The following is a 15,000-nucleotide window of genomic DNA, read 5'->3' on the forward strand; positions in this document are numbered from 1 at the left end:
ACTTTCTCTTCGATGGATCCCATATAGAAGTTGGCGAAGAGTGGTCCAAGGGGGGATCCCATTGCCACGCCGTCTACCTGTATGCGCATTTTCCCATCCGGACCATAGAAGGGAGCTTCCATCGTGCAGATTTCAAGGAGTTCTCGGAGGATTGCTTCAGGGACGGCGAGGGGTGTTGAGTTGGGCTTGTGGTAGATACTCTGGCAGATGAGGTCAATAGTCTCTTTTACTGGCACATTTGTGAACAGATTCTCGACATCTAATGAGGCTATGACCCCTACTGGTTGGGAGGATTCAAGGATGGTGAGGAATTCCTGCGTTCTCGCCAGGATGCGAGCAGGCCCTCCACCTGTACCGAAGTCCCTAGCATGGTTGCATCAATTATCGGCAGCACCCTGGAAAGGGAGGCAGCTGGTAATCTCCAGTGTCCTTCTGGAGACGAAAGGTGCAACCAGGCGAGGGACGCTCAAGTACTTGCTCTGAGTATTGTCTATTCGGCAATGCTCATGTCCAAGAGCAAGGAGCAGGTGCAGGAAGTGCTGTCCACAGCACTCACTCACCTGGGCTTACCTGCCTTCCCCATTCCACCTCACGTCCTAGAGGCTATTCCCTTTGGTCCCAACAACCCATCCTATCCTCACCCAGCCCCTACCCCTCCCACCACCGCTCCCTCTGTTTCCACACCCCCTCCCTCTGTTTCCACACCCCCTCCCTCCTCCTCCTCCTCCTCCTCCTCCTCCTCCTCCTCCCCCACCTCCTCCTCCCCCACCTCCTCCTCTTCCTCCTCCTCCTCCTCCACCTGCCCCAAGAAGGCTGCGCAAGAACCTAAACCTAACCCCAGGCTATCACGCCCCAAGTCCAGGGCATACAGACATGAATCCTACCAACGTAGCAACCGTTCACGCTCCCCAATCCTAAGCCCCCGCTCCTCCTCGTCAGGGGCAAACAAATCCTCCTCCGAGCTCCCGCGCCGTGTGGCCATACCACGAGCCAGCTCGACTGGGAGGCCTAAGTTGAACCTGACGAAACTCACAAAGGAGACGCTGCGGGACATAATCCCCTTCACCAGCACTATTCCAGACACTGTCCAGTCTAGTGGTAGTGCATCCTCCTCCTCCTTCGACAGCGAAGTGCTTACCCTCCAAGCCCCTAAGGCTAACTAAGCTTCCTCTTAAAACTCCCTCCAACTAGTAGGACTCACTAAAGACAACTATTCCTATGGATAGATTGGATTTACGTGTGTTCTACCAGAACGTCCGTCACTGGGCCCCACAAAGGACCAGCACCTTGTTAGAAATTGCCAGACACGGTCCTGATGTCATTTGTTTGACTTCGATGGGTGATCCAGCCCCCGACTCTCTTCCCAAGATTCAAGGCTTCAATACTTGGAGTCGGGGTCTTGCTTTGCACTCGGGCGTCTGTATTTTGGCCAGGAAGTCCCTCCAGGCAACTATACTTGATCAATTTCATTATGAGCAGATGCTCGCGATCAAGTTAAGCACCACTCGCGGTCCCATCCTCCTCTGTACCCTCTACCGCCCTCCCCGTATCCCCTTCCTCCCCTTTGTTGACATTGCCAAGGTGATGTCATACAAAATCCCAACCTTCTTCATTGGCGATTTCAACTGCAGTCATGCTGCTTGGAGCCCTGGAACGCACAACAGCAGCTCAGTGAGTCGGCAACTACACTCTCTTACTATACTTCACCGGCTGAAGTTCCTAGGTCCGGACTTTCCCACATTCATAGGTCATGGATTGCAGGGTGAGCCCGACCTGGTGTTCTCCAACAGCCGAGCTTTCTTCCTCAACTCCACTATCTCACCCGGTGCCCCCACCCTCTCAGACCACATACCCTTAATCCTTCGCATCTCCACCTCACCCATCCTTATCCCCAGTGAGCCTCGGTTACGTTACAGTCAGGCCGACTGGGAAGGCTTCAAAAACACTCTCACGACATACACCAACACAAACATGGACAACACTCCACAAGCGGCGATAGAGCAGGAATGGCGCTCACTTACAAAGTTTGTCAAAAACGCTGTAAAAAAGCACATTCCTAGAACAAAGCACCGAAAGATTGCCACGTTCACCGCTTCTATGCGCACTAACAGACTACGCATTGCACTACAAAACAGATCTACAGATCTATTACAAGCACCCCTAGAGGCCCGTGTAGCCATCCTAAGAGACATGCACTGGCTACAGAGTAGCCTGAGGAAGTCCCTCTACATCGATTCACATCGAGAAGAGGAGCAACTGATGGCCTCGCTCTCCGGCGCCTGTGAGAAGGACCCTTCCAAGTTCTGGAGGACCCTCAAACGTGAGCTGGAGGAGTGCTCTGTGCCACCACCCAAGGTCATCAACCATCTTAACCACTCTGCACACTCCCCCCAACACCAAGCTGACCTTCTGGCGTCAGCATGGAGTGAGGTCTTTAAGCCCCATCCTGTGCAAGGACCACATTGCTTTAGCACCTTGCACAGTGTTAACTCATTTATGAACAGCTGTAGTGACCTCATTCCCGACGAGACTGTTGATCTCTCTCAGTTAGATGAAGATGATCCCCTTATCTGCCCCATCGTTTTGGAGGAGGTAAAGGGGGTTATCTCGGCACTAAAACTAAAATCCCCTGGCCCTTCAGGCATCGATGCACACATACTCAAACGTATGCCAGACAACATAATCTCACACATGACGACACTATATAACAGCTCACTAGCCTCTGGGTACTTCCCACAACTATTCAAGGCCTCCCATACCATCCTCATTCCTAAACCCCAGAAACCCGCCTCCGCCCCCCTTTCATATCGGCCCATCTCCCTTCTGGAGTACTTTGGAAAGGTGTTCGAGCACGTCTTAAGCCGCCGCCTGACCGTGTACCTAGAGACGGAGAATGTGCTGAGGGACTGCCAGTTTGGTTTTCGGCCGGGGCGCGGTGCAGAAGACGTAATATCCATAATCACTCAATGGGTTCAAAGACCGCCAGACGGTCGCCCTGGTAAGGCCGTTTTGGTTTGTAAGGATGTGGAGAAGGCATTCGATGCTGTCTGGCACGAAGGCCTGAAGTACAAATTGTACCACAACTTCGACTTTGCCCTGCCGTTCACAAGGTTGCTCTGCAACTACCTGGACGACAGGTCAATTAGAATAAAGTGGCGGGGCTGTCTGTCCCAACCTTTTGTGCCGAAGGCTGGAGTGCCGCAAGGGTCAGTCCTTGCCCCCACTCTGTACAATCTATATACGAATGACCTGCCAGAGCCGGCTTATCCTCGCAGCCAGGCTCTAACTCTCTCGTATGCGGACGACACTAACCACATAAGCAGACACAAAACGCTGCAGGGAGCGTTACACGTAATGCAAAACATCCTAGACGGGGCACACGCGTGGGAGCAACAGTGGCGCATTAAGACCAACGCGTCGAAATGCAATGCTGTACACTTCCGCTGCAAACGAACCAACAGAACAATCACAAACACTCCTCATAAAATAAACAACACAAACATCCCAGCGAAGGACCATACCCGTGTGCTGGGTAGCACACTTGATAGTGGCCTTACCTGGACCCCACACTTCCGCAAGCAGGGAGCGAAGGCTAGGGCTGTGCTGGGTAGGCTCAGACGCTTCAAAACTGCAACACTGAGAACCAAACGTCGATTGTACCTAGCCCTCGTCAGACCGATTCTGTGCCAGTCCCCGGGACTAAGCCAGCTGACATGTGCCACCAATAACTACGAGCATCAGAAGGTTCAGAATGCCGCTGTCCAGTTCATCACGGGCTCGCGATGGAGCGACTTCAGAACCACTGAGTCTCTACACCAAATTTCCAACATCCGTCCACTCAACCAACACAAACACAAACTTCACTCAAGACACCTAGAAAAACTGCACGCCAAACACAAACATCTGATACAACATATTACACCTAGACCACACCGTACAGACTATCTGTCAGCTGCGCCCGTCCCACGTGCGGTGTACACGATAAAACGTGTATAACCGCACCAACAAGTAACACACCCCTTCACCAGCTTGACTGGTGATAATGTAATAATAATAATGGTAATGGTAATAATAATGATAATAATAATAATAATAATATCGTTACTCAAACCTGACCTGGGGTAAAACAGGAATCCTCATGCCTTACCTGGGGCTAATCAGGAACGCCCTCTAAACGCGGGAAGTGAAATCTACTCACTAACCGTAAATTACACACATACACCTCTCACGAACATAGCCGCATCCCACGCACAAACATATACACTTCCTTTTTCTTCGACTAAAATTCGCTTCCTTTCACACTTTCTCTTATACTACATCTTCTCATTTCAGTTTACCTCCCACTAAAGATTTTTCCGTTTTTCCCCCTTTCTCTACTACTACGCCTCCTACCATTTTCTCAACTTTCGTTGGTGATCCTAACCCCGTTGGTAACCCCGTTGGTAACCCCAACCTCCTAACCTCCGGCGTCGGGCGCTTCCCTCCAAGCTCCTGGTCAAGTCCTCCTATGCCATGACAACAATCTAGCCCCTAATTGCTCGCGATTCGCCCGGTGGCAATAGCCCTCTTTTATACACTACTATCTTTTCATTTTCTAACAGACGTTCTTCCCCTCCCACAAAACCCGATCCCGCGCAAGCGAGGTGGTCTTTTCTTGAATTCCAGAATTCCAGACTCCCTCCCTGAGGATGACCGAGTAAGGTCGAAATACGTATAGGAGAATTAAAAAAGAGAAAACCGCACCCAATGTCTTTTGGACACCTTCTCATCTATTTGGAACCACCACAGAAACTTGTTGCACGAGAGAAATTAAAGCTCCAATATAAACTCAACAACGCCATTGTCGCTGTAGATTTCTTGAAATCATGTATACAACATGGCCTCCTACCAAAATATATATATATATATATATATATATATATATATATACATATATATATATATATATATGTATATATATATATATATATATATATGTATATATATATATTTATATACATATATATATATATATTTATATTTATATTTATATATTCGCACGGTCCTATCTCATTCTCTCGAAATTATCATACTTAGCTTCATAATGTGTGTGTGTGTGTGTGTGTGTGTGTGTGTGTGTGTGTGTGTGTGTGGTGTGTGTGTGTGTGGTGTGTGTGTGTGTGGTGTGTGTGTGTGTGTGTGTGTGTGTGTGTGTGTGTGTGTGTGTGTGTGTAAACTCTCATAATGCGCAGCAAACTGATTCCGAAAAAATGAGCCAAGCTGCAGAGCCACCCTACGGTCCTATCTCTTTCTCTCGAAATTATCATACCTAGCTTCATAATGTGTGTGTGTGTGTGTGTGTGTGTGTGTGTGTGTGTGTGTGGTGTGTGTGTGTGTGTGTGTGTGTGTGTGTGTGTGTGTGTGTAAACTCTCATAATGCGCAGCAAACTGATTCCGAAAAAATGAGCCAAGCTGCAGAGCCACCCTCGTGCCCCCATTACGTTGCATCGGAGAGGCGCGAAATGGGTCTTCGGGAAGAACGTTCGCGGGGAGCCTGGACCAAGAGAGTCGGAGGCTGAGGACCGGGGGACCTAAAACGACGCGCGACCGACCCCGACGCCTCGTCAAGTCCTCTGGACCGCCACGAAGGAACAGCGCCCGAAAAGCCTCCCAAAGTAGAGAAGATGAAAAGGAAAAAATGGAATAAAAAAGAAAATAATTAATAAGAATAAGATAGAAAATTAAAAATATACATAGAAAAAAGGAACAGAAAACTATATAATCAACAACAAATATAAAAGCTACAAAGAAAATAGAAAAACACGAACTTGTATAGAAAAAAGTATAACAATTGGAAAGTGATATACGAAATCTATAATGAAATATCACAAAAAAACAACTGGAAAAGAGGCGGAAATACTGAAGAAAAAATTAAACGAAGAGACAAACATCAGAGAAAAGAAAATTACAAATAATAAACTAATCAAACAAAAATATATCGTATAAAATGAGAAAAAAAAGAGAAAAAGGTGAAAAATATATAAAAAAAAGAAGTGTCAAAGATAAGAAACAGGTATATAATTGCAGGGACAAATGATAAAAAATAAATGAAAAATAAAACAATCATGACCTAAACAGAAAATTTAACTAACAGATACGGATGAAAACATTGGAAAGTAAAAATAAAAAATAAAAAATAAAAATCAAGTTGAAAAATAGGACAAATACAAAATCTTTTAATTCCAACAACTCGATGCTTTATCAAGTCGACCAATGATCAAGTGCACCAGTCCCACTCATGAAGTCGACCATTAAAATCAAGACGACAATTGGTCAAGTCAACCAGACCAACCACCGATTAAGTCAACCACTGAACAAATCGGCTAAATACTAAATACTGATCAAGTCGACAAATTATCGACTATTAGGTCCACCAATCACTAAGCACTGGTTACGTCAACCATTACGATGGTGCCGACCAATGTTCAGCTACTGATTAAATCGACCACTGATCAAGTCGACCAATGTTCAGCTACTGATCAAATCGACCATTTACTAAGATCAAATCAACCAATGATCAACCACTGATTAAGTCGACCGCTGATAAAGTCGACCAAAGGCCAAGCACTGATTACGTCGACCATCAAGATAAAGCTAGCAACTGATCAAATCGACCAATGATCAACCACTGATTAAATCGACCACTGATCAATTCGACCATTTATTATGGTCAACTCGACCAATGATCAGCCACTGATTGAAACGTCCGCTGATTAAGTCGACCAATGGCCAAGCACAGGTTACGTCGACCATCAAGATAAAGCTGGCAACTGAACTAGTCGACCAATGATCAACTACCGATTAAATCGACCACTGATCAATTCGACAATACTAAGGTCAAGGCGACCAATGATCAACTACAGGTTAAGTCTACCGCTGGTCAAGTCGACCAATGGCCAAGCACTGGTTACGTCGACCATCAAGATAAAGCTGGCAACTGATCAAGTCTACCAATGATCAACTACTGATTAAGTCGACCAGTGATCCATTCAACCATTTAATACGGTCAAGTCGACCAATGATCAACCACTGATTAAATCGACCTCTGATCAAGTCGATCAATGGCCAAGCACTGGTTACGTCGACCATCAAGATAAAACTGGCAACAGATCAAGTCGACCAATGATCAACTACTGATTAAGTCGACCACTGATCAATTTGACCATTTACTAAGGTCAAGTCGACCAATGATCAACCACTAATTAAATCGACCGCTGATCAAGTCGACCAATGGCCAAGCACTGGTTACGTCGGCCATCAAAATAAAGGTGGCAACTGATCAAGTCGACCAATGATCAAGTACTGATTAAATCGACCACAGATCAATTCGTCCATTTACTAAGCTCAATTCGACCAATGATCAACCACTGATTAAGTCGACCGCTGATCAAGACGACAAATGGCCAAGCACTGGTTATGTCGACCATCAAGAGGAAGCCGACCACTGATCAAGTCAACCAATGATCAACTACTGATTAGGTACCACTGATCACATTGACCATTTACTAAGCTCAAGTCGACCAATGATCAACCACTGATTAAGTCGGCCGCTGATCATGTTGACCAATGACCAAGCACTGGTCACGTCGACCATCAAGATGAAGCCGACCACTGATCAAGATCGACCAATGATCAATTACTGGTTAAGTCGACCACTGATCAAATCGACTATTTACTAATGTCAACTCGACCAATGATCAACCACTGAAGTCGATCACTGATCAAGTCCACCAATGGCCGAGCACTGGTTACGTCGACCATCAAGATAAAGCTGGCATCTCATGTAGTCGACCAATGATCAATTACAAATTAAATTAACCACTGATCAAATCGACTATTTACTGAGGTCAACTCGACCAATGATCAACCTCTGATTAAGTCGACCGCTGAGCATGTCGACCAATATCCAAGCACTGGTTACGTCGACCATCAAGATAAAGCTGGCAACTGATCAAGTCGACCAATGATCAACTACTGATTAAATCGACGACTAATAAAATCGACCATTTAATACGGTCAAGTCGACCAATGATCAACCACTGATTAAGTCGACCGCTGATCAAGTCGACCAATGGCCAAGCACTGTTTACATCAACCATCAAGACGAAGCCAATCAATGATCAACTACTGATTAAATCGACCACTTATCAAGCCTATTAATGATCAACTACTGATTAAATCGACCACTGATCAAGTTGACCATTTACTAAGATCAAGTCGACCAATGATCAATCACTGATTAAGTCGACCGCTGATCAAGTCGACCAATGGCCAAGCAGTGATTACGTCGACCATCAAGATGAAGCCGACCACTGATCAAGTGGACCAATGATCAATTACTGATTAAGTCGACCATTGATCAAATCGACTATTTACTAAGGTCAACTCGACCAATGATCAACCATCGATTAAGTCGACCGATGATCAAGTCGACCAATGGCTAAGCACTGGTTACGTCGACCATCAAGATAAATCTGGCAACTGATCAATTCGACCAATGATCAAACTACTGATTAAATCGACCACTGATCAAATCAACTATTTACTAAGGTCAAGTTGACCAATGATCAACCTCTGATTAAGTCGACCGCTGATCAAGTCGACCAGTGGCCAAGCACTGGTTACGTCGACCATCAAGACGAAGCCGACCACTGATCAAGTCGACCAATGATCAATTACTGATCAAGTCGACCACTTGTCAAATCAAGTCAAGTCGACCAATGATCAACCAATGATTAAGTCGATCGGTGATCAAGTCGACCAATCGCTAATCACTGATTACGTCTACCATCAAGATAAACGCGAGCACTGATCAAGTCGACCACTGATCACTGATCAACTACTGATTAAAACGACCACTGATCAAATCGACCATTTACTAAGGTCAAGTTGACCAATGATCAACCAATGATTACGTCGATTGCTGAGCAAGTCGACCAATGACCAAGCACTGGTTATGTCGACCATCAAGATGAAGCCGACCAATGATTAAATTGACCAATAATCAACTACTGATTAAGTCGACCAAGATCAAGTCGACCATTTACTAAGGTCAAGTCGACCAATGTTCAACCATTGATTAAGTCGACTGCTGATCAAGTCGAGCAATGACCAAGCACTGGTTACATCGACAATCAAGATTAAGACAACCCCAGATCAAGTCGACCAATGAACAACTACTGATTAAGTCGACCACTGATCAAACCAACCATTTACTAAGGTCGAGTCGACCAATGCTCAATCACTGATTATGTCGACCACAGATCAAGTCGACCAATGGCCAAGCACTGGTTACTTCGACCATAAAGATGAAGCCGACCACTGATCAAGTCGACCACTGATAAACTACTTATCAAAAACGACCACTGATCAAGTTGACCATTTACTAAGGTCAAGTCGACCAATGATCAACCACTGATTACTTCGACTGCTCATCAAGTCGACCAATGGCCAAGCACTGGTTATGTCGGCCATCAAGATGAAGCCGACCAATGATCAAGTCGACCAATGATCAACTACTGATTAAGTCGACCAATGATCAAGTCGACCAATGATCAATCACTGATTAAGTCGACCGCTGATCAAGTCGACCAATGACCAAGCACTGGTTACATCGACAATCAAGATTAAGACAACCCCACATCAAGTCGACCAATGATCAGCTACTGATTAAGTCGACCACTGATCAAATCAACCATTTACTAAGGTCGAGTCGACCAATGATCGATCACTGATTATGTCGACCGCTGATCAAGTCGACCAATGGCCAAGCACCGGTTTCGTCGACCATCAAGATGAAGCCGACTAATGATCAAGTCGACCAATGATCAACTGCTGATTAAGTCGGCCACTGAACACTTTATCCAGCTGAGATGAAGAGCGCTCTAGATTGGTTGGTATCTCGTGGAATCACCACTCAGTGGATTAGAGTCATCTAACGCCGATTTCAACAAAAAGTTCGAAATTCGTCATTTAGTGGAATGGTTTAAGCTCATCTGATGAGACTTGAGAACAGCCCTTGAACTGAATGAAGTAATCTCTGGGCACAACGAAATCTGTCATGTGGTTCCTTCTGTCCGAAGGATTCAACTTCATGAAGCGTATCGAAGCTCGAGGCTTTGATAAAGAGGTGCGGTTCCTTGGGGATGACGAAGTGCTGTACATTATTATATTTCGAGTATTCTTTCTTACATCGTATGTTGAAGAGAAACTTACTCATGAAGTGACAGGGTCGAGTGGTTAGAGATCGAAACTCCTTGACATGAGATTTAAAAAGATAAAAGAAGAAATATTTCCTCCCTGGTGTATTGTTTGAGAAGTCTTGAACCGAAGACTCTTCGCAAGCCGACAGAGGAAGTTTCTTGGTTTAGGGCCTTAGACTATGACGCCAAGCTGCCCCTGAAGACCTTGACGCGTTTAACAGAAGACGATGGAAGCTCTAGATCTTCAAAGAATTGACCATAGCTATCGATGTCATTAGGTACAATTGACTTCCAACGAACTATAGTTTGTAGACGTTTGCCAGTAAGTCCCTCTAAGTTGACAAACAAGCTCTTGTGCGCGCGCGAGTGTGTGTGAATGTGTGTGTGTGTGAGAGAGTGTGTGTGTTTTCGCATGCGCACACTCACTTTACAACCCTGGCACGAATTTGATTATTTTTCTATTCCAAAAAACTGTGTGCATTTCTTATAAGAAATATCGGCACATCAATTGTCATGTTCCATGACGCGGCATTATATATATCGCCTCTCCGCCTGTCTGGTCTCCCTCTTCCACGCTTCCCATCTCGCGGCGTCCACTCAGTAACATACTTGCTCCATCGCTCATTAGTCGTTCGCACTAATTTATCGTCCCAATCAAACTTCCCCTCTTTTACTGCCTCTATAATATCTTTCACTCCAGTTTGCTGTCGCACCCAACTTGCTCTCTTTCGGTCCCTCAGTGTTATTCCTACCATTAATATCTCCATTCTCCTCTATGCATTACTTAGCTTTGTCTCCATGGCCTTCGTCAGTTTCCAGGTCTCACAACCGTAGATAATTGCTGGCAAAATGCACTGGTTGTAAGCTTTACGTTTCAAGCATAAAGGTAGAGAGCCTTTCATGACTATATTATACTAACGAAACATTTTCCAACCAACTGCAATACGCCTTTTTATTTTATTATCATGATCCTAGATTATTATACTCTTCAACTTCTTTAACAGAGAAGTTTGCACGAGCCAGAGATTGGCGCAGTTGTGAGTCATGGAATGCTATAAAAGAGGCCTTTGTTCAGCACTGGACTCAGAATAGCTGATTGATTGACTGATTATGTATATATATACTGTATATATATATATATATATATATATATATATATATATATATATATATATGTATATATATATATGTATATATATATATATATGTATGTATGTATGTATACATATATGTGTATATACATATATGTATATATATGTACATATATATATATATATATATATATATATATGTATATATATGCATGTTTGTGTGTGTGTGTTTGTGTGTGTGTGTGTGTGTGTTTGTGTGTGTGTGTGTGTGTGTGTGTGTGTGTGTGTGTGTGTGTGTGTGTGTCTTCGTCTGTGTGTGTATATAATATATATATATATATATATATATATATATATATATATATATATATATATATATACTGTATATATATATACATATATATATACATATACATATATATATATAATATTATATATTATATATATACGAGTATATATATATATATATATATATGCAGGAGAAGTCACATAGATTCGTGATTGTAAGTATGTGGAAAACCATAAAGGAAAATAATAACTATAGACCGAGCGCTATCGTATATTCAGATATTACCCTGAAGATGTCTTTATAGACGAAATCGTTCGATCCATAGTTCATCATTTTCCTATATGTTTTTCCGCATGCATACACACACACACACACACACACACGCTCATATATATATGTATATATATATATATGTACATACACACATATATGGATGTATACATATATATACATACACACCCATGTGCATTATATATATATATATATATATATATTTATATATATATATTTATATGTATATATATACATAATATATATATATATGTATATATATATATATATATATATATATGTATGTATGTATATGTAATATTGTATAAATATTTATGTATATATATATATATTAATATATATATAAATATATATATATACATATATATATATATCAAAGGATTACAAAGGGGGAGAATGCCGAAGGTAGAATTTTTGGTCCATAAATAGGTCGGATGCATATATATATATATATATATATATATATATATATATATATATATATATATATATATATATATATATATATAATAAATTAAGTAAATAGATAAATAGATAAGGTTAAATAATAAACAAATAGTAAATAATGATAAATTGATGGATGAATAATAATAAATGATAATCAAGGAAACAATAAGCAAACAGATAATAACAAATAGATAGATAAATAAATAATATAAAATAAATGGCATGCATTACAGCATCTTGCTTAGGTGTTTATATGAACGAATCTTAAAACTTCGAAGTGAACTACATTGCACTGCCTTTGCAGGAAGTTTATTCCATTCATTAACTACACGATTAGCGAAGTTGTTTCTACCCACTTCCAAATTAAATCCATTTCCTGATAGTTTGAGATTATTATTTCTTGTCGGGTTCTCATTCATTGTGAAAAATTTGTCACTTTTGATGTTGTCAATTCTCTTTAGAATCTTAAAGGCCTGTATCAAGTCACTCTGAGTTTAAGCTTTTTTTAAGGAAAACAGATTTATATATTTTAGTCGATTTTCGTATGATTTATTTTTGATATTTTGGAATCAGTTTTGTGGCTCGCCGTTGTACATTTTCTAATCTGTCAATGTCTGTAATATGATTCGGTGACCATACGGAAACAGCATGTACCAAATGTGGATGAACTAATGATTTATATAGCATATTAAAGAGAGATGGGTTTTTGAAGTCAAAAGATCGCGCAATCAGTTCTGGAATATTATTTGCTTTCTCAGAGGCTGAAATACACTGCTTAGATGATTTGAGGTCGTTACTGATGATAACGCCGAGATCCTTTTCACTATCCATTTTTGTTAACGAATTTCCAAATAACTTGTAATCATACTTACTGTTATTTTTACCTATGTGCATAACCTTGCATTTACTTGTGTTAAATTTCATTAGCCACTTTTCAGACCATTGCTGTAGTTTATCTAAATCTTGAATATCTAATTGGTTTAAGTGATCATTTGCCATTCCGCAGTTTTGTATCATCAGCAAATTTGGAGACAATAGATTTCAGTCCGTGGTCTATATAATTTATATATACTATGAATAGAAGTGGCCCAAGAACGGAATCCTGAGGAACTCCACTCGTAACATTTTTCCATCTAGAAGTTTTGCCATTTAAAACAACTCTGTTTTCGATCGTTCAATCAATTACTAGTCCAACTTAATAGGCTACCACTTATTCCGTATGAAGCTAAATTAGTAAAAAAAAAAAAAAAATTGGGGGGGAGAACGGTATAAAAGTTTTTGCAAAGTCTAGATATATTAAATCTATACTGTTTCTTTTGTCATAATTCGAGATGACTGTGTTGTAGAATTTGAGTAAGTTAGTCACGCAAGAACGTTTCCGTCTGAATCCATGCTGTCTATAATTTATCAAACAGTTATTTTCTAAATGATGTTCGATACCATCTCTGATGATAGTTTCAATAATTTTTCCTATGATTGAAATCAAGCTTATAGGCCTGTAGTGATTTGTTTTGTTTTGTCACCTTTTTTGAATATGAGAGTAACGTTAGCTAGCTGTGTGCGCGCGCGGGCGTGTGTGTGTGTGTGTGTGTGTGTGTGTGTGTGTGTGTGTGTGTGTGTGTGTGTGTGTGTGTGTGTGTGTGTGTGCGCGCCTGTGTGTAGCCATGCATACAATATGTAATGGCAGCACATGAACAGTGGTTGCTATTGCACTTCTATCTCTCCAGCGAGGAGACATTCCTAAGGGTGTTAATGGTGACGTCAGCAAAACAACCGGTCCTGTCCTAGGTGCCTGACCTGGATGGGAAATCTGATGGTAAACACTGGAATTCTCTCACGTTTTGAAACCGTGAGGAGACAAAGCCGAGACCTCAGGTCTGTCTTTGTTCAACAGAAGCTTAAGAGTATAAGTAGGGATCATTGGATTGCCTCAACAGGGAAGACGAATTGTGAACTAGATGTGGACAGACATCTCGGTCGCTGTAATTGTTGAACGTCATCATCATCATCATCATCATCATCATCATCGTCATCGTCATCATCATCATCATCGTCGTCGTCGTCATCATCATCATCATCATCATCATCATCATCATCGTCGTCGTCGTCGTCGTCATCATCATCATCATCATCATCATCATCATCATCATCATCATCATCATCATCATCATCATCATCATCATCATCATCATCATCATCATCATCATCATCATCATTACTAACAGCAACAACAAAAATTGGGAACGTACGTCCGTCAGGGGACGTGTCGCCTCACTCATACACCGTCGCCAGTCCCTACGGTCTCTCCGAGCAAGCTCCTTATCTACATTATAACCAAGCCAGTTTAGGACAGAGGTTTATTCCAACTCTCTAAAGGACGCAAGCCTATAAGGTCACGAAAGACTGAGTCACATCATAAATCTATGACCCAAAGACACACGAAGCAAACCCACGAGTCCTCAGAAGACATCAGCCACTGTACTTCTTAGATGTGAAGGCAACTGTGCGTGCACAATCACGGCGAGTAACTGGAAAGTAATTGGATTACCCGAATTCCAGGGAAGAAAACATTCCGGAGGGTGGGTGAGGTGTAGGGAGAGGGGGTTATTGAATCCCTCGCCTTCCCTCTCCCCTCCTCCCT

The sequence above is a fragment of the Oratosquilla oratoria genome, chromosome 31 (genome assembly GCF_046742065.1).
Source record: "Oratosquilla oratoria isolate Oo_2021 chromosome 31, ASM4674206v1, whole genome shotgun sequence".
NCBI lineage: Eukaryota > Metazoa > Arthropoda > Malacostraca > Stomatopoda > Squillidae > Oratosquilla > Oratosquilla oratoria.